The following is a 22124-nucleotide window of genomic DNA, read 5'->3' as shown; positions in this document are numbered from 1 at the left end:
GTGCCCAGCTTGCTTTGCAAATAAAACTTCAGGAAAAAGATATTTTTGATTTCACTTTCTGACTAGCTTTGCCAGTACCACATCAAAAGAGCTTTATAATGATAATGATATCTTTTGTCTATAAAACAGCTCTACTCCTTGTTTTTTGAAACACTCAAACTAAAGTTTGAAATTAAGGGAAAAATTATAAACAGAGTAAGATGGATGTAGTCTGACATTTAATTATATATTAATAATTGCTCACGACATTTCTTTTGATGTAAGAATTCAAGGGGCCCACAAAGCAAATCCATATTCTTCTAGTCTCACCTCCACTGAGAATACTGTACCTCTCTCATCTGAAAAATGATGTTGAAAGAAGTTCTCAATGCTATGAAACTGGTCTTATTTTTATTTTCTACTGTAGTTTCCTCATCTCTAAATAAAAAATATAAATAAATCAATTTCCCTACTTCATTGGTGACAACTGATGTATCCATGGGTTTTTTTCATGGCTAGCTGATATCTTTTTTCCTAAAGAGAGATAAAAGAGATACCAGAATGTTCAGTAAATTGAATGACCCAACTGGCTGAACCTTCTTGGATGTTCTGTCATTTTTGTGATAGTCTTTGAACAATGTTGCCACCAGTAACTTGGCAATAAAATGAACATGGAGCTCTAAGATGAGGAGAATGCAGCATATTGATGACTGCTATGGTGGAATTCCTTTTTTTCCAAAGAAAGAGAGCTATGTTAAGGCAAATGTCATGTATAATTCCTCTTACTTTTCCACCTATCACTTACCCACTATCTAGCTTTCTTTCAGGCTACAAGAAAGGAAAGTCAGCTTATATGACCCTTTCAGGGAACAAATGTTGGTCTGCATCGAGACATGTACATTTCATCCCAGGTTTAACTGCAAATTTATATTTTAGGACTACTGAAAGTGTCACATGTAGCAGTATACTCCTGTTTCTGCATTGTCACTCATGATGAGTCAAACTGTGTGAATATGAACTTAGTATAGTATGGTCTGCTCAACACAGTGATGTTCATCATGATTCAAACTAAATTTTAACTATGTCACAAGTCCTAAGCCATCATTGATCATTTTTTTTAATGTGGCCACATAACTGTGCTTTGACTTCTTCTAATGTGCCTATAACTATCATTAATTTTTCCTACAGATACAGTGGTATAGAATGTTGATTTACAACTTAATATGATGACTTTTTAAACCATTAGATAAACTAGTAAATCAGGCTTTGAAAGAAGCTGCACCTCAGTTTCTTCAAGTCAAATTCTTTTTCTTCTCCTCTCTTTGATATGCTCTTTCTCTGAGCATATGTCCTGTAAACTTAATGTGATAGAATACTATAAAGTATGGTAGACAAACTACAGCATAATAAATAAAAAAATGTATCAAGCATGACTTCTTTTGAATTATTCCTTTAACAATGTCCTGGTTTCAGCTGGGATAGAGTTAATTGTTCTTCTTAGTAGCTAGAATAGTGCTGTGCTTTGGATTCAGTATGGGATTTGGCATAAGAATGTTGATAATACACTGATGTTTTCTGTTGTTGCTAAGAAATCAAGGACTCTTCAACTCCCCGTGTCCTGCCCATGCGCAGGTGTACAAGAAGCTGGGAGGGAGCACAGCCAGAGCACCGGACCCAAATTAGCCAATGAAACATTCCATATCATGTAATGTCATGCTCAGTATATAAAAGAGGGTTGGCTGGGAAAGGGGGTCTCTCACTTCTGGGATTGTGATTGTGGGATCTTGGTATTTCAGGATTGCTAGCTGGGAATGGGCTGGGCATCAGTCAGCAGGTGGTGAGCAATCACATTGTGCATTACCCATTTGTACTTTCTGTTATTGTTATTGTTTTATTTTATTACAATTATTAAATTGTTTTTATCTCAACCTACAAGTCTCCCTTTACCCGTCCAATTCATTACCGCATCCCACAGGCAGGGGGAGGGTGAGTGAGTGGCTGCGTGATGTTTGGCTGCCTGCTGTGTTTAAACCACGACAAATAATCTGGTATATATAGAGATCTGGATAGACTAGACATCTGGGCAATCACCAACCGTATGAAATCTAACAAGAGCAAGTGCCAGATTCTCCACCTGGGATGGGGCAATCCAGAGGGGAGCGACCAAGATGGTGAAAGGTCTCTAGGGCAAGACTTATGAGGAGCGGCTGAGGTCACTTGGATTGTTCAGCTTGGAGAAGAGAAGGCTGAGGGGTGACCTCATTGCAGTCTACACCTTCCTCAAGGGGGGCAGCGGAGGGGGAGGTGCTGATCTCCTCTCTCTGGTGACCAGCAAAAGGACACAAGGAAATGGAATGAAGTTGCACCAGGGGAAGTTTGTATTGGACTTTAAGAAAAGGTTCTTCACTGACAGGTTGGTCGGTCACTGGAACAGGCTCCCTAGGAAAGTGGTCATGGCACCAAGCTTGTCAGAGTTCAAGAAGTGTCTGGACAACGCTCTTAGTCATATGGCTTAGTTTTAGGTAGTCCTGCAAGGAGCAGGGTGTTGGACTCGATCCTTATGGGTCCCTTCCAACTTGAGATATTCATAGAATCATAGAATGGTTTGGGTTGGAAGGGACCTTAAGGATCATCTAGTTCCAAATCCCCTGCCATGGGCAGGGACACCTTCCATTAGATCAGGTTGCTCAAAACCCCATCCAACCTGGCCTTGAACACTTTCAGGGAAGGAGCATCTACAACTTCGGAATACAGGCCTTGCTCTGTCTAAAACTACAGTGCACAGTTGATTTCAGAGTCTATGTTTCACTGAGAGTCCATCATGGTGAATAAGTATTGGAAAATTGTGGGGATGTGAATATTATTTGTGTCAGGAGGAGCCAGAAAAGAAGCTGACAGTAGTGTCCCCAGCTCTAATGCCCCTGCCAATACACATTTTAAACTGTGAACCTATTCAAGGAGTAAACCTGTACATCAACTTAGACTCAGGCAAGCTTCTGTATTAAATTATTATACTAAAAATAATTATATATTATGATATTATTATTACTGATACTACTACTATATATTATATATTGACTTATTCCCAGAAGAATCAGGAGTTTAATAAATGACAAAGGTATTGATAAACTGAGGATCCCTAGGTATTACCAAGGAAAACATCTAGAAATTATGGTGGAATTTTATAAATAAAATATAACCCTGCCTAAATATCTGTGAAGACTTACTTGGAACTATATTTAACAGAACATAGTAATAAGCTCAACTTGGGGATCTGGAGAAGCTGGGACAGTTTTTTGAAAGTTTCCACTAATTAAATTCATGGCTTGCTTGGGGAAAAATAATGAAAGGTTAAATTATGGGATTTGTATCTGTGGTAGGGAATACACCCTCAGTGCCTGACACTTCACACAAAGCTGACAAACATGACATAGAATCTAGTGGAAACCCATGCCATTCTAAAATGTCAGTCAGGCAGAATACCTCAGGACTTCTCAAATGGCATTAGAAATCTACATTTTGGCAACTGAACCAAGCCCTAAGTGTAAGGCTGCTATAGACAGAAAATAGCACAGAAAATGTGAAGCTTTCTCTTTATTTTTCTGCTGACTTATCATGATGAATTTTTTTCCATAGAGAAATTAAGGTCAGGTTGTAAATTAAGTCTTAAGAGGTTCAGGATAGGAGTAGAAAAATTTCATGAAACAAAACAAGCTGTTTTAAAACAGTATCTGTTTGGGCATGTGGATTTATTTTCCAACTCAGACTTTTTAACTTGACATATTGAAGTGCTAAGGCTTGGACAACAGGCCCAAGCCAGAGTTGACCTATAGATGAATCCTGTATATTTTATAACTGATAACCATTGTGCTAGTAGGTATTGTACTAAGTTATAGCAACCCACTTATGCTGGTGTAAAAAGTGCTAAAGCATTGAAATACTGCAGCCTGAACAACAGGCCCCAAGCTGAAGCTGCTAACTTAGCATGTAGTCATTAATAAAATATGTAAACTCACTAGTGAAAGACAAAATATAATCAGTAGTGAGGAGAGAATGTATCCAACTTTCTTTTCGCAGCCTTGTTCAAGGCTGAGAACCCAAGTATTTGGCCTTGTTAGAAACTCCCTTGGTTCCCCCCCACGAGCCCTGGTCAAGCTTTGGGTGGAATCCAACAGGAGAATGAAACCAGATATTTTCCGCTCAAAACAAAGGTGCCAGCTATTCTGGCTTGTCGATCTCTGGTATATAAGGCTGGACCCGCTCACAGCGACTTTGGATGCCTCACCTATGGGTGGACGCACCGCGTAGGATTTCCCACTTGCCGGGACAGGCTCTCCAAATCCTCGCTGTAACCGGGGCTGCCCAGCGTCTGCAGATCTGGATGATGATGATAATATATGCAAGTGGTGATGTATTTCTCTTAATTACTATTCTCTCTCTCTCTCGGGTAGTAATGATTTGATGCATTACCCTGTATTTTCCTGTTTGTTGCTTTAAGTGCACTGTTCTGCTTCTTCTTACTGCATGTTTTCTGTATTATGCTGTTACATTACTTGGTTACCACCAGTAAAGTACGCCTACTCTTTTCACTCTGGTGTCCGAGTTTAATTGGTATCCTTAATCAGCAAAAACACATATGTATCCTCATTTGGCTTCATCAATCTTTAATTTTACTTGCATAACCCTCCTGTGAGCTGTTGGTGGCTGTGATGGGGCTGTGTTCAGTTATTAAGGGGTTAATTTTCACTGTGGTGCTCTCTCGCACATCTACATGTCAATTTCTCCATCCATCGATGTAAATATCTGGTGCACATATGTCTCTTTGGCAGCTCACTTTTTCCCCTTTCTTTGCTTTATCTCCCCCTTCTTGTGATTTGTTGACTCTGGTCACTGATGTTCCAGAGGCCAAGAATGTGCTCAGGCAAGTCCAGCATCAGCCCCACAGGGAAACCGTTTCCATTAGATATGCCTCATTGCCACCCTAGAACCATCCAGACCTGCTGTACCACCATCTGAGCTATAAACTTACATTTTGCTACTGTCTCTACCTTTTCCCACTGTGCCAGAACTCAGTCTTCCAGCTCTTAAGTGACTACAGCTCTTCTGGTATTGAACAGGGACATCTTTTTTCCAAGTCCTGCATCTGGACTTGGAAAAGCTATAATCTACTTTTAAAAATGTAATTAAAATGTGATGGTGATGGCTTGAGGCATCTGGCTGCTTATACAGTCTTCACACATTGTCCAATCTAAGTCTTGAAACTCTGCCTTCGAGATGGACTAAGATTAATTCTGTCACTAAACTGTGCAGGAGGTTGTATTAGTTTTATGTGGCAAGGTTTTGGTAACAGGGGGGCTGCAGGGGTGGCTTCTGTGAGAAGATGCAGGAAGCTGCTCCCATGTTGGATGGAGCCAGTTCCAGCTGGCTCCAAGATGGACCTGCTGCTGGCCAAAGCTGAGCCAATCAGCGACAGTGGTAGCGCCTCTGTGATAACATATTTAAAAAAGGGTAAAACCTGCTGTGCAACAGCAGCTGAGAGAGAGGAATGAGAATATGTGAGAGAAGCAACTCTGAAGACACCAAGGTCAGTGAAGAAGGAGGGGGAGGAGGTGCTCCAGGCACCAGAGCAGAGATTCCCCTGCAGCCTGTAGTGAAGACCATGGAGGTTAATGGTGGAGCAGATATCCACCTGAAGCCTGTGGAGGACCCCACACCAGAGCAGTTGGATCAGCCCTGAAGGAAGCTATGACCACTTGGAGAGCCCATGCTGGAGCAGGCTGCTGGCCAGAACTGCAGCCTGTGGAGAGGAGCCCATGCTGGAGCAGGTTTTCTGGCAGGACCTGCAGGTGATCCACATTGAAGCAGTTCATTTCTGAAGGACTGCACCCAATGGAAAGGGCCCATACTGGAGCAGTCCGTTCCTGAAAGACTGCAGCCCATGGGAAGGACCCATGTTGGAGAAGTTTGGGGAAAACAGTCTCCTGTGGGTGGGACCCCACGCTGGAGCAGGGGAAGAGCATGAGGAGGAAGGAATGGCAGAGACAACACATGATGAACTGACTGCAACCCCCATTCCCCATCTCCCTGTGTTGAGGTTTGAACTCAGCCGGCAGCCAGATGCCACATGGCCAGCCGTTCACCTCCCCCCTCCCCGGTGAAATAGGGGAGAGACAAAAAAAAGAGAATTCATAGGTTGAATAAAAAAAAAGAATTTACTAAATATAACAAGAGAACAACAGTAACAATAGTGAGTCCAAAAAAAACCGGGTAAAATGCAGCAGTGGCTTACCGAACACAGCGACCGCCCCCACAGCAACACGTGACTGGACCGGAACCTGAAAACGGCACCCGCCCGAGAGAGCCCGCCCCCGCCTGTATACCCTGGGCATGACATCACATGGTATGAAATACTCCAATGACTGATCGGGACTCGGCCCTCTAGCTGGGCTCCCTCTCAACCCAGGGAAAATTAACTCTATCCTGGTTGAAACCAGGACACCCTGTTCCTGAGCTGCTCTGGCATGGATTCATCCCATGTGTTGCAATCCTCCCAGCACTGAACTGCAACAGCGGGGGCTTCTTCCCACAGAGTCCTGGCCTTCTTTGGGCGCAGCCACCTGCTCCAGTGTGGGGTCCCCCAAAGGCCGCAGGTGGGCATCTGCTCCACTGTGGACCTCCATGGGTGGCGTAGGGGGTGGCCCTGCCATCTCACCATGAGCTGAAGGGGGGTCTCTGCACCAGTGCACTTCCCTCCCCCTTCCTCCTCATTTTCTTCCACTGATCTCCGTGTTTGCATAGATGTCCTCACAACTTCTCCTCGCAACTCCAACTCCTCTCCCCAGGTTCCCTTCCTTAAATACATTATTGCAGAGGCACAGCCACCGTCACTAATTGGCTGGGCCTTGGTGCAGAGGCGGGTCCAATTTGGAGCCAGGGAAGCTTTGAGAAGCTTCTCACAGGGGGCCACTGCTGTAGCCTCCTCCTCGACTACCAAAAACCCTACCACACAAACCCAGCACAATAGCAAAAAAAATGTACAGTTTCCTTGTCATATGTGGCATGATTTTTAATTTTGATATAATAATCAGCAAAAGGTAATATTATCTCTCTTAGGTTATGTGATAAAAGCTCATCTGCACACCCACAAAGGAGCTCAGACTGTGGCAGGAGGGGGAGCCCAAATAACACCCTACTGGGCTACTCACAGGCCCATCTGCACAAGCCCAGAGAAGCACAGGGGCACACCATCATGAGCCAGACTGGGAGCCCAGAGAGTCATAACGGTTCTGTGATCTCCTCAGGTTAAATTAAGGTGAAATGACACCAAATGACCAGTTAAAATGTTTTACTTGTGGTAGAAACGGCTTACACTTGGAAAAGGATCATAAGCAATGTGGTCTCTTATAAATCTGTAAGAAAGAAAAGAAAGGAAAGAAAAGAAAAAGAAAGGAGAGAGAGTCAAAGAAATCCAGATCACCACCCCTGGATTCAGCGTTGTCTCAGGTCCGGTAATCTTGGGTGGTGGGTGCACACGCATCAAAGTTTTCTGTCGCCTTTTAAGTTCATCTTATCAGCTGATTAGCATACTAGACAAAGAGAGGCAGGTATTCCACAAACTCATTTCCATGAGAGATGGGCAAAAGGTGAAGCATGGATTCTGCACATGCAGTGGGGGGGGAATGGGGTACATTAACCGTTTTGTCAAATTGAGTCGGTGGTCACGATCTCCTCCTACCACCTTTACTTTTTCCTCAGTTTTTGTTTCTTGGGCAATTATCCAGTCATGGTCCTGTAAAAAAAACAGAACTAGACCTCAGGTTAGAAACCGGGCATCATGTTAGAAGTCAGGAATTATCCATTAGGCACTAATACAGTGAGTTCTTCCACCTTTATCTGGGGCCTCCCAGGCATGTAAACTTCTAGGTTTTACTAAGGTCATAGGCACATGCCAATAGAAAATAACTTTATCGTGACAGGTTGGCCTACATATATTTTCAACGGGAACTGGCCCTTCTGATCGTTATAGTGGTATCACCAGTCAGTAACCCCATAGGACAAAATGCTCATATCTTTGGGTTCCCATAATTTCCTCAGAGGTTATTAACAGTAAAAAACACTTGTGATAACTGTATGTCCCAGTTGTATCATGAGATGTTGGCATGTCTCTTAATCAAACCATTAGTTTGCTCGACTATGCCATTGGCCTGAGGATAACATTGTCCCAAAATCTGGGTTCTTTTACCTGGTGTGCAATGAGACAAAAACCACACAGCGTAGAGATTTTTGTTTAATCCCTATCTGCGCAGAGATGGGTGCTAGGTGGTAATTCCACAAAGCTACACAAAGTTCCACAAATAGTTTTGGCAACCCAGATGGGACAGCCATAGAGCCTTGCCTGAATTGTATTGCCGTCCCCAATGAAGGAGAAGCAGGCCAAGTAGGACTCCAGCATGCACCAAACTGTTGATTGGGGACTCCTCTGGCTCCTCTCCGTTGTCGGGTGGTAAGCGACTCAAAGGTACAACACATGAAAGAGATATTTTTACGTGGAAAAGTGGGGAATCATCTATTGATGAGTAGTCTGCTCTGCATAAGTCACGCGACAGTAATTTAAGGAACGTTTCTACATGTAGACGCATGGCTGAAAGAAGGGGTCTTTCAAATTTGCCAACAGGGGGTAGGAGTTGAGTGTATAGAACCACAGGTAAAGAAATTCTTTTACAGTAACAGTATGGTAACGACTACTTCCAATGTGATTCCTCCTTGTTCCCCTATTGGATGCATTCTGAAAAATTGGAAGAAATTTGGGGGTGACCCCATGACAAAAGACAAGATGAAAATGTACTGTAGTCAATGGTGGACAAATTATAGATTGGATTGTGGAGAAGCATGGCCACAAAATGGATCTTTAAAATATAGTACTATATTACAATTAATGCTATTTTGAATGGGAAAATGGGATAAAGTCCCATATGTTGATGCCTTTTGAGCTTTGTATAGAAAACCAGACATCCTAAAGAGATGTATAAAAATTGATATGATCATGCTTGCTGGATCAGAAGCTAAAAAGAATGAGCATTCTCAGAATTGCAATAATCATGAAATGGTGGAAGGGGAGGAGGAAGCGGAAGATGTACAATTGTTAATACCATCAGATCCCCAAAGAGACCCCCAGAATGCACCACCCCCTTACAAAGGGAACGCAAGGGCAGCAGCTGGTGGGGCTCAGAATGAGAACTTCAGCCCAATATATGGCAGAACAAGAGGTCAATGCCCCATAATACAAGCCCCTCTGAGACAGGCAGTGGGAGTGGAGGGGCTCTGTACATGTTCCTTTTACTATCTTGGATTTGTTGAACTGGAAACAATATATAGGACCTTACCAGAGTAATCCAGAGGGAATGTATCAGTTGTTAGAAACTACTATGTTAACTCATAATCTTAACTGGGGGCATGTGAAAGCACTTTTAAACACCTTCTTTACCTTGGAGGAAAGGCAAACAGTTTTGGAAAAGGCAAAGGAGGAAGGGGAACATAGGAATAGGCAAGAAGACCTGGATCAGTTTTTACCTTTAAGGGAAGACCCAGAATGGGATCCTAACACTAGGAGAAGACTTGAAAGACTAAAACAATATCAACAGTTAATATTATATGGGATTCGGCATGGGGTGAACAAACCAAAGAATGTGTCTAAATTATATGAAGTCAGACAGGAAACATCAACTTTTTATGAGAGAATATGCGAAACTGCCAGAAAATGGACTGATCTTGATCCTGAGGAGGAAAGTCATAAGAAAATGTTTAATATGCTCTTCATGGGTCAGTTAGCTCCAGATATTAGAAGGAAATTGAAAAGAGAGGACAGAGCGAGTAGCATGCCGATATCCCAATTAATAGAAATAGCATATAAAGTATATAATAATAGGGATGAAAAAGAAAAAAGGGAGAAACAAAATAGAGTTAAATTGCAAGCATCTTTGTTGGCTGCTTGTTACGGAGGCTTCCAAATGAGCAACCCACCACCAATTTTAAAAAAATAAATAAATTTATTTTTTAATAAAACAACCAACCAGCTCTCCGTAAGTTACAGATTCGAATGTCCGCAAGAGGAGAACAGAATAACTTTCTGGGGTTTAACAACAACCCAAAACACTTTACAAAGCCCCACTCCCCAGGGGTTTAACGGCAACCCCAAATGCAAGCTTCACTTCCTGGGGTTTAACGGGAACCCAAAACACTTTACAAAGCCTCACACCCCAGGGGTTTAATGGCAACCCCAAATGCAAACAAAACTTCACTCCCTAGGGTTTAACGACAACCCAAAACGCTCTACACTCACCTGACAACTGAGGGCTCTCAACCTCGAGGACCTGCTCAGGGCAGCGTCCCGACCCAAGGCACCTCGAGGAGTTTCCTCGGGTGGCATCCCGAACCCAAGGGGAGAGTCCTCGACCGCAGTGTGCTGCTCCAGGGGGACGAGCTCAAAATGGCTCCCCCAGGGGACTCCATTTATACCCAGGCCGAATCTGACCTGTAGTCAATAGCGGCTCCCATTGGTCAAAGGTCTCAACTACCACGAGACCTTGAAAACAAAGACAGCCAGAAGCTGCCACGCTTCAGCACCCAAGAAGCTCTGCTTTCACTGGGCGGATGCACCTGCCACAATCCACCCCGTGACTACAGTCATGATTCGGCTGGTTTCCTTGAAATGGTGGTGCAGTCACCTCTTGCCTCCAAAGTTAAAAGGGAGTGCGGTCCGGTGAGTCTCCATAATCGTTATGGATTGTCATCCCTAGATAATTATACAACCAAATCTTAAACAACCAACTCTCCAACCATACAACATTTTACAATCAAAATTGAGGAAGCTGATTAACCATCCCAACAAAAAAATTCAAACATCAATCAATGCCCAGTATAACAACACCAAGTCCAATCACATTCTTCTGAGGGCTGCCAATTTCACAAGACTCATTCAGCACCCCGTTGTCATCCGAGTCTTGATTGTCCATATGGATCCCCACGGCCAGGCAGGATGTTGAAGTCATCCATTCCTCCAAGGTCCTAATAAAAAAAACAGAACTAGGCCTTGGATCAAAACCCGTGCATCAAGTTAAAAATCAGGGATTATCCATCGGGCACTAATTCGGTGGGTTTTCCCACCTTTATCTAAAGCCTCCCAGGCATATAAACCCCTAGATTTTACCAGGGTCATAGGCACAATGCCAACTGAGGGCAACTTCACCATGACAGGCTGGCCTGCATATATTTTCAGGGGACACTGGCCCTTATGATTGTCACCACCTGATAATCCCATGGGACAAAATGCTCGTATTTTTGGATTCCCATAATGTCCCCAGCGGTTATTAACAATAAAAACCGCTTGTGCCAATCTCATGTCCCAATTAGGCCGTGAAACATTGGCATGTTTCTTAAGCAATTAATTCGCTCTACCATGCCATTACCTTGAGGGTAATATGTTGTATGAAATACCCACTTGATACCTTCCCCTCGTGCCCAGTCTTGCACCACTGCAGCTGTAAAATGTGACCCATTATCACTCTGAATACATTCAGGGATGGGCAAGATGCCAAACCATCCTCTTAAAACTCGGATTGTTTGGTCTCCAGTAGCTACATTAACAGCTGTAGCCATAGTTAGTCCCGATACCACCTCTACTCCCACCAAGATATATCTTCTTCCATGAGATGGCTTTAAAGGACCAACATAATCAACTTGCCAGGTGCTCCAAAGTGCCTTACCTTCTTTAATATGTTGGGCTGGTGCTTGATTTGGATGGTTAATCTTAAGCCTCACTTGACATTGTGGACAAGCTGTAAGAATTGCTTCACACTTCTTCATTGACACAGGCCATCCTCGGGACCGACACTCATAATAAAGATCTGTTTTCCCTGAGTGACCTCGCTTAATATGTAGCCACTCAGCCAACCGATCCCAATCTCCTTTATCACTATTAATTACCCTAATTTGGGCCAAATGATCTACTTGTTGATTCCATTTTGCAGCACGGGTTCCATCTCTTGCATGGCCCTTTACCCACCCCACCTTCAGGGGTCGCGATCTACTTATTTCCAACAATCGTTGCCAATCCCCAGATCTCCACACCTCTGTATGCCCTATCTGCCACTGATTAGATTCCCACTGGCATATCCACTCTGTAGCACCTTTATACGTTGCATAGGAATCAGTATAAATCACAGTGGCACCATTTTCTACTGCTAGCAAAAGAGCACGTAACTCCCCCACTGCACACTACCTTCTCCCTCCTCTATAATTGTCTTACCAGTACCAATTTCTAAAGCTACTGCTTTATATTGCCATTTCGATTCCACCCGACAGGCAGATACGTCAGTGAACCAAACTCCCTGTATATCTGAATCTATAGTCAACTCAGGTGCCTCCTTAATTGGGGAAGGTTTATAAGGTTGACTTAACAAAGCCAAATCTAAATTTATAGGTTGCTGGAGCTTAGAGATTTTAACTGGGCCCTCTCTTAACTGCAATAACTGGCTAACTCCCTCTAAATAGGCATACCACTTACGTACCGTAGCCTTCTGAGCTACCCCTTCAGGGGGAGATGACCCCTTAAGAACTGAATTTAAAAGAAGAAAAGGGCCTTGTACTACAATATCCTGCGTGGTACGTAACCTCTCTGTTTCCTTAACTGCCCTAACAAGTGAGAGGAGTCCCTTTTCCCACTCTGTATACCGCTGTTCAGTCTCCTTAAATGAAGTGGAAGAAAATAGCAGAGGTCTGGCCGGTCCTTGTGGTCCCTTCTGGAACACACCACAATAAGGAGGCATGTTCTGCAAATCCCCACTCCACCCTTAACGGGTCCTGTGGATGTAAGGGCCCCAACTTCTGATAGGTTTTAAGTTCATCCTTTAAAACATTCAGGGCCTCTGTATACTGTAACGTCCAAGCCCACTCTCTATTTTTCCGAAGCAAATCATATAAAGGGCGAGCAATTACCGAAAACCCTGGTATATGTTTCCTCCAATAACCCAACGTACCCAGCAGTTGCTGCAATTCTACCTTATTACCTGGTATCTGTCCCTTCTCAATAACTGATAAAGTATCATCAGGTACTGCGATTGCTCCGGCCACCCACCAGGCTCCTAAAAATTTAATTTCTTGTCCAGGACCTTGGCACTTAGAGGGTGGAATATCTAACCCATTTTTAGTTAACAGGTCCCAAATGATCTCAGCCACTTGTCCTACCTGTTCTTTAGTATTTCCACCCACCAATATATCATCTATATACTGGTATATGTGAACACCCAACGGCACCTCCACCGTGTTGAGAAGCTTGGCCAAAGCATTATGAACAATAGTGCGAGAATGCTTATACCCTTGTGGGAGTCGATTGAAAGTATATTGAATCCCCTCCCAGGTAAAAGCAAACTGAGGCTTATCTTCATCTCTCAGAGGAATCATAAAAAACATGTCTTTAACATCTAAAGCAGCCATCCATAGGTGAGCAGCTGCCTGTATTGCTGCTACTACTGATGATATATTTGGGACAGCAGCTGTTAAAGGTGGAGTATTACTGTTCAACCTCCAATAGTCAATTGTTAACCGCCAATGCCCATCTGGCTTGTGGACTGGCCAAACTGGAGAGTTATAAGGGGAATGTGTTTGACTTATAATTCCTCTTTTTTCAAGATCATTAATCACTTCTAAAATGCCCTGTTTAGCAGCAGTTGGCAATGGATATTGTGAAACACAGGTGACTTTAGATTGTGGTAATAAAGGAGCAACCTGCAAAGTTTTTACATGAACAGTTCCTATACCCCTACCTCCAAAACTCCACACTCTGCCATCTGGCAAACACCACTGTTTACCTGCCAAAACATCAAACCCCAATATATTTCCTCTGTAAGGACTTAAAGCCACTTCCAACGCTGTCATCCTCTTTTCCCCTGGTAACCAAAATTGTGTTCTCACCAGGGGACATTTTTCTATTGCCCCCATCACACCTACTATATTTATAAAATTCCTCGATGGTTTAAGTCCTAATTCAGTGGCTTGTTGTCTATTTAAAACACTAACTTGAGCCCCTGTGTCAATTAAAAACTCCAAACTTATCCGTTTAGGACCCACAGGGATATGTATATAAGGTTCCTTGTCAGCGGACCATTGGCAGGAATTCACCATGCGGAGTGGGCGGCCCGATCCCCAAACCGCAGCTACTAGTTTTTTGACTCTCTCAAATCCCCCCTCGATGCCACAAAAGGGTTAATTTTCCCTTCCTGAGGGAGTATGGTTACCTGTGTTTCCCTTTGTTCTCGAGTTTTCCCCTCCAGCAATTCCACCAACTTTAAGATATTATCAGTAGATTGTCCATGTAACGGCTGCCCGGGGTACCTCCAGTGCCAACGCCTTCCGCCAGAGATCATTCCTTCCTGACTCATAAAATCGACCTGGCTTATCTCAGGGCGATTCAAACTCTCTACCAAAAGGCTGTTCAGCGGGGGAGGTCGTTCAACTGACTTGTCGAACCCTCCGATTTTCACCCCCGCCTCCACTCAAATCAGTCCAGCCCATCTCTCGTCCATAAGCAACCAAATCATGTAACACTTCCACCCATGTTAACACATGTACATGAGGATTGGAGGGGTTTCGCCGATTACATTCAATAGCTCTTTGCACCCTTTCTCTAAGGGACTGGACATGGATCTTTAAGGCATCCGGGAGCCCTCTAATAAGAGGTTTAAGGTGGCTGGGATCCACCGGCATGGCAAGCGGAATTCCAAACCGCCCCCTCTCATACATCGCCTGAATACAAGCCGCCTTTTGTACTCCCTCCGCCAGCTCTGACAGTCCCTTTACTCTAATAGTAACAGGCTCCCCTCTCTCCTTCGGGTCCACACCCCCAGCCCAGTAAGCCACTCGAGATGTTATCGACTGGTTACCCGCTGGTCCATCACTTAAAAACACTCCGGGACCCCAGAAACCTCCCGCATCATCATCACTCAACAGAATTCGATCCCCCCCCCCCCCATCAAAGAAACTCTCCACAAATACTCAGTTTCAGTTTCACCCGGTTTACGCAAATATTTAACCTGAAGCTCACCAAGCTCCGGTCCCGTCCAGGGGGTTGTGCGAACGGTAGTTCGGGGGTTCCCACCTTGTGGACCTGTATGCCTTTCTGTTTTAATGAGAGGTCACACATATCTTTCCTCCAACTCCTTTATTTCCTCTGAGCCACTTTCATCAGACTCTCCCCAAATATCTCCATCCCACACCTCAAGATCTACACTGGTAATTAACTTTCGAATCTGAATAACACTAGGGGGCTTTTTTGCTCGTGCCAGCATAATTTCAATTTTTTTTTCTAATAACAACCTTCTCTCTCTTTCTCGTAATAACTCTGTCTTTAAACGATCAATTTCCAACTGCTCCTCCAGGGCATCTCTCTCCACTGCTACAAAATAATCCTGCGCTTGAATCAAACAAGCACCTAATATGGCACACATTTTTCCCTCACTTCCGCTTATCCACCAACTTCCCCGGCTTTCTTCCAACTTTCTCACAACTACCGGATCAAACCACCTCTCTTTCACCCATTGTATCTCTAAAGGAGAAGGGGCACGACTATATTTCTGTAACAACTCCTCTATCGACATCCTGCCGACTACGTCAATTGTTACGGAGGCTTCCGAATGAGCAACCCACCACCAATTTTTAAAAAATAAATAAATTAATTTCTTAATAAAACAACCAACCAGCTCTCCGTAAGTTACAGATTCGAATGTCCGCAAGAGGAGAACAGAATAACTTTCTGGGGTTTAACGGGAACCCAAAACACTTTACAAAGCCTCACACCCCAGGGGTTTAATGGCAACCCCAAATGCAAACAAAACCTCACTCCCTAGGGTTTAACGACAACCCAAAACACTCTACACTCACCTGACAAGTGAGGGCTCTCAACCTCGAGGACCTGCTCAGGGCAGCGTCCCGACCCAAGGCACCTCGAGGAGTTTCCTCGGGTGGCATCCCGAACCCAAGGGGAGAGTCCTCGACCGCAGTGTGCTGCTCCAGGGGACGAGCTCAAAATGGCTCCCCCAGGGGACTCCATTTATACCCAGGCCGAATCTGACCTGTAGTCAATAGCGGCTCCCATTGGTCAAAGGTCTCAACTACCGCGAGACCTTGAAAACAAAGACAGCCAGAAGCTGCCACACTTCAGCACCCAAGAAGCTCTGCTTTCACTGGGCGGATGCACCTGCCACACTGCTGCTGTAAGTAAGAATAGTTTTGAGAATGCAGACAAGGAAGAGGCAGAGGAAGAAGTAGAAGGGGGCTGGCAGAAGTGGTATCCGGAAGAGGTCCTCAAAACCAAGCCCCACTAAGGACAAACCAATGTGCGATTTGTCGAAAGGAGGGGCACTGAAAAAGTGAATGCCCAAATCAGAAAACCAGGAAATAAGGGAATCCAAAATTTAATTGTGATCTTGTCATGCTAGAGGATTCTGCTCTCAACTAACGGGGACCAGAGGAGACCATTAATGTTTCCCCAGCCAATCCTCTCATTCCAGTCAATCTGGGGAATGAAACTATAGATTTTCTAATAGATAGTGGGGCTATCCATTTGGTAATTAATAGCTGTAAGGGACCTTTAAGTAAAATGAGAGTACCAATTGTTGAGGCAATGGGAAAGCGAACCTTAAGGCCATTTCTGAAACCAATGGAATGTACATTTGGAATTATGAAATTAACTCATGGATTTCTCTATATGCCAGAATGTTCCTTACCATTATTGGGATGTGACCTACTGTGTAAAATAACTTTCTCTGAAAATTCTGTGCAGTTACATATTCCACAAGAAATAGCATGGAAGGCTCAGATTTGTTTATTGACAGAAAAGCCCCCCACAGAGGAATCCAAAGACCATATTCCAGATGCAATATTAGATGCGGTAATCCCTTTAGTATGGGCCTCAAAAAAGCCAGGTAGAGTGAAGAATGTAGCTCCTGTTAAAATAGAGCTCAAGCCAGGGGCTCATCCAGTAAGGAAAAGAAAATATCCTATAAAATTAGAAGCATAAAAAGGATTGGAACCCTTGATTAACATTTTTTTAAAATACGGATTATTAAAAGAATGTCAATCTGAGATTAATACTCCTATATCGCCAGTAAAGAAACCCTGGTCTCAGGAGTACAGACTGGTTCAAGATCTGAAAGAAATCAAATGGATTATTGTTGATATACACCCTGTTGTACCAAATCCATACACATTACTTACTTCAATACCTGAAACAAATGTTTATTTTACAGTTCTAGATTTGAAAGATGCTTTCTTGGGAAAGCCCAACTGATAGGGAGAAAAGTACAGCTATGCTGGACTGTCCTTCCGCAAGAGTTCAAGAACAGCCCTACCCTGTTTGGCAATGCACTGGCAAAACAATTGGAACTATGGCAAGGTAACAGAGTATAACATTGCTACAATATGTCGATGATATACTGATTGGTGCCAATAGAAGAGAGGACTGTTTGAAAGTTACTGTCGACCTGTTGATTTTTTTGGGATTCACAGGGTTCAGGGTTTCTAAAAAGAAGGCACAAACAGCAAAGGAAAGGGTCCAATATTTGGGTTACGAAGTTTCAAAAGGACAACAAGAGCTAGGAACTGAACGAAAGGAAGCAATATGCCGAATTGAAGTACCCAAATCAAAAAAGGAATTAAGAGGATTCTTAGGAATGGCTGGGTGGTGCTGGATATGGACTGATTGCTAAACCCTTATATGCTGCTATAAAGGGTTCAGGAGAACTGTTAGAATGGACCCCTGAATGCAGGAAGGGATTTGATGACACACATTTAGCAAAAGCCACCTGATTAGTCAATACTAGAGGATCTGCCAACCAGGCTGGCCCTGTTCAGTCAAACCTTCTACATACTGTAGATGGGGATAAAGTCCCCATAGTGCACATTAAAAATATTCTGGGGAAGACAGTCTGGGTTATTCCTGCCTCAGGTAATGGTAAACCCATGCGTGGGATTACTTTTGCCCAAGGACCGGGGTGCACTTGGTGGGTAATGCAAAAGGACAGGGAAGTCCAATGTGTGCCTCAAGGGGATTTGATTTTAGTTGAAAATAGCCAATTAATTCAACTGTATGATGTTAACTGTCAAATAACCCTGTTTTTGCACAGCGTCATTGCTATGGTTGATACATATTATACTAATGGCATTGCATTAATATAAAAACATGAACTTTGATGGAGTCAGCAATTGGTGCCCAGCAGCATCCTTGAGATTGACATCTTTGTCCCGCAGACTGTGAGCATGGATTGTGCCAGATACATCATCTATGAGCTCCAATTGTAGCAGAGAATACATGCCATCCTCCTGCTGAGTCCAAGGTCATCCTCTTCACCGACTGAGCCAACTCCACCTCATCCCTCTTGCCTTAAAAGACTGTCATGACAAATGGAAGCCGAAGTTATGGACTAAATGAACTCACTACACATTTTGGAGGGATGGCCCGTAGACTAAGAGAATGATATCTATGTATATACATCTTAGAATGTATTGGGAACCTAAGCATAATGTAAATGGTATGGAATAAGGGGTGGAGATTGTCCTGGTTTTGGCTGGGATAGAGTTAATTTTCCTTGAGCTGGGAGGGGGCACAGCCGAGTGCCGGACCCGGATTGGCCAATGGAGTATTCCATACCATGTGATGTCATGCTCAGTATATAAAGGAGGGGTGGCCGGGAAGGAGGGGGGTTTCTCTCTCACTTCCAGGATTGCGACTGTGGGTGCTGACAGCACGGGCAGCAGTGGGCGCTACGTCGGCAGCGGGGAAAGGCTCAGGAGTAAAGTCTGCGGTAGAGCCAAACCCAGGTGAGATGGTCTGGGTATCAGTCAGTGGGTGGTGAGCAATTGCATTGTGCATTACCTGTTTGCACTTTCTATTATTGTTGGTGGTTTATTTTATTGCAATTACTAAACTGTTTTTTTATCTCAACCTATGAGTCTCCCTTTATCCCTCCAATTTTTTACCCCATTTCCTGAGCAGGGGGAGGGTACACGACCAGCTGTGTGGTGTTTGCCTGCTGGCCGAGTTCAAACCACGACAACTTATTCTGGTGGATACCTTTTCAGGATGGCCAGAAGCTTTCCCTTGCCATACCAATCAGGCCAGAGAGATCGTTAAAGTTATACTGAAGGAGATAATTCTCAGATTTGGGATTTCAGAAGGATTATCCTCTGATAATGAAATTAATAAAAATTTTTAAAAAATTTATCGCAGAAGTAGTCCAGGGAATATCCAAATTCCTTCAATTTAAATGGGACCTGCACACCCCTTGGAAGCCACAGTCTAGTGGGAAAATCGAAAGAATGAACTAAAGCATTAAAAGACAGATCGCCAAATTATGTCAGGAAGCTCATCTTAAATGGATAGATCTTTTGCCCATTGCTTTGATGAGAATTGGTCACTGGGTGATGAGCAATTGCATTGTGCATTACCCATTTGGACTTTCCGTTATTGTTTTGTTACAGTACGATCACTAAACTGGTTTTGTTTTTTTTTAATTTTCAACCTATGAGGTTTTTTTTCTTTTTGTTCCTCCCCTATTTCCCTGGGCAGGGGAAAAGGGTGAGTGACCAGCTGTGTGGTGTTTGGCTGAGTTCAAACCACGACACTGGTAAACCTTATCCAGTCAATAATACTGCGACACGGGGCAATCAAATGCATATTAAAGGGGAAGGAACATTGGAAAATTATTTTCTGTCTCTTTTGTGGGTTTTGTCATCTTTACACAGGTATCTTAACCAATGAGCTCCCTTACCTTTGGACTCACCCATACACAACTTCCAACCGGGAGTCTTGGTCAACATTCGGACCTGGAAAGACGAGCCGTTGAAGGAAAACTGGAAGGGATCTTACACCATTTTACTGACCACCTACACTGCAGTGAAAGGAATTGATTCCTGGATTCATTACACTAGGGTGAAAAAGGCTCCTCTTGAAGGACAGTTGACATCAGTACCAACAGGAGCACTAAAGCTAAGACTTTCTAAAAACTATACTGGTTAATGATTTACATTTAGAATTCTGAACTTATTTACACAGAATTAGTGTCCACAGGCACTACTGTAGTTATATTGTTTGAATATAGAAGCACCGATTTCTCTACACTAGATCGTAATGTCGAATAAGTCATTAGTGCAAATACTCTTAATCTTACTATGCTTATTCATCAGTGATACTGTTCTGATTTTATAAGATGGTAAATGGAAATGCAGCATTAATGATACTATTTCATACCCTAACAAGGCTGCTTCTCCTAACCTGGGTTCAAAGAAGCTTAGAATGGCCATGGTCTCAAGCTCTTGTTAAATATTCCGGGAGTATGGGAATACGCTCTAATAAGGGAAATTTAAATCTTTCCTGTGGCAATTGAGGCATGGACTCTCCATTGAAGTGCAGAAGGAAGACCCTTTATTATTACAATAGTACATACTTATACTATGGTCAAAGCTCTTACTTCATAATTAGCAAATCAGCAATTAGACAGCTATCAACCTTTTCTCCTATCAGCATAAGACCACTCTAACACGCGCTGTGCAGACCAATCAACTTCTTGTTCACGCGCTGTTCACGCAGCGGTAACTTCTCACAGTTCAGTACTTTTCCACAGTTCAGTGTTGCAGCTGTCCGTTGTTTTTCCCTGTCACCTTGGCACAACTCGGCAGTTTCTTATCTTTCTCCCAAGGCCTGTTTTTCATCAAAGCCTTGCTGCTTCTCAGGGGCTGTGCAGAGCTGACAGGCTGATGTTGATTTGCTTCTCTCCCACACTTTCCACTGTAGTCATGCACAGAAATGAGGTGTACTTAAAAAATGAATGGAGCTGGGGTGACCTTAATCAACTTCCCCAGCTCTTGGGAAGGACAGGAGAAAAACTAAAAATAGGTTGCCAGATGATCAATGGGTCCACTCATGAAAAGCCAACCCAAACCTCTATAACTAAAGTGAACTCCGTAACTGGAGACAAATGGAACGAAACGGAGTGGGAAAGGTGTGCCACTGAAAAATTGGGTTGCTGGCATAATTTCACCTTAGTACAACCTGTCTTTGTGGTTTGTCTATGGGCTCGCTGGGATGTAGGGCTATCATTTAAATATAAAATTGATGTTAAGTTTAAGACAACCACCAATGCCCCAAAGATGACTATGTCTCCTGTCCCACAAATGACTGTCTCCTGCCCCACAACTGCAAATTCATGAAATCGGGCCATACATAATTAAGAATACAGGCCAACAACAAATACTATTTAAACCATCATGGTCCCTCAAATGAGTAGAACTATCAATGCAGATTAATATCTCTGCAATTAAACCAACTTGCTCATCATTCATAAATCTGTCCTATATAGGGTGACTGGCATGGTTACACGGGTGATTCCTTACCCCATCAAAACGAACAAAAAGAGATATAACTGGCACCTTAGGGACAGGATTAGAAGTCTTAAACGGGATAGATGCTGAAATACTTGCAAATAAACTTAGTGCGGCCACACATGATCTAGGCAAATTAGAACATCCGTTACGATCCTCTCTATCAGCATTAGGAACTCACCAATGGATCGTATCTGATATATTACCTCAGTGGGAGAGAGTTAATGAAGATAACCACCAATTAACCATAGATGCAGTTGGAGTAGCCAAAAATAATATTTCTCTATCTCTTAGTTGTATCCAAGCTCAACTGTGCATACAGTCTATAGTAGCAGCAATTATAAAAGAAGGTGAAGATGGCACCTTACCTGCTGAAATGTGAAAAGTAATCTGGGAAAATGCAACTAAATTTGAAAGAGAATTCCAATCATGGTGGTATCTAGTTAATTTCACTTATAACCCTATCAATAGTAACGCCACATTTTTTTGTCTTAACCATACAGAATGCATCAGTAAAAACCATCTACCTGATCATTGGGTTAGGACTAAATCACAACGGAACTATACTCTATCCAATAGAGCATAGAGTATGGGCCCAATGAGAGGATAACAGATGGCAGACTGTTGAAGTTGATGCATGTATGGTGTGAGAACAACAGGGATTTATTTGTGAAACTAATGCCCTTAAAGCTCAAGACATTTGCCTTGACACTGAA

Source organism: Strix aluco, chromosome W (genome assembly GCF_031877795.1).
Source record: "Strix aluco isolate bStrAlu1 chromosome W, bStrAlu1.hap1, whole genome shotgun sequence".
Classification (NCBI taxonomy): domain Eukaryota; kingdom Metazoa; phylum Chordata; class Aves; order Strigiformes; family Strigidae; genus Strix; species Strix aluco.
This window is presented reverse-complemented; position numbering follows the sequence as displayed.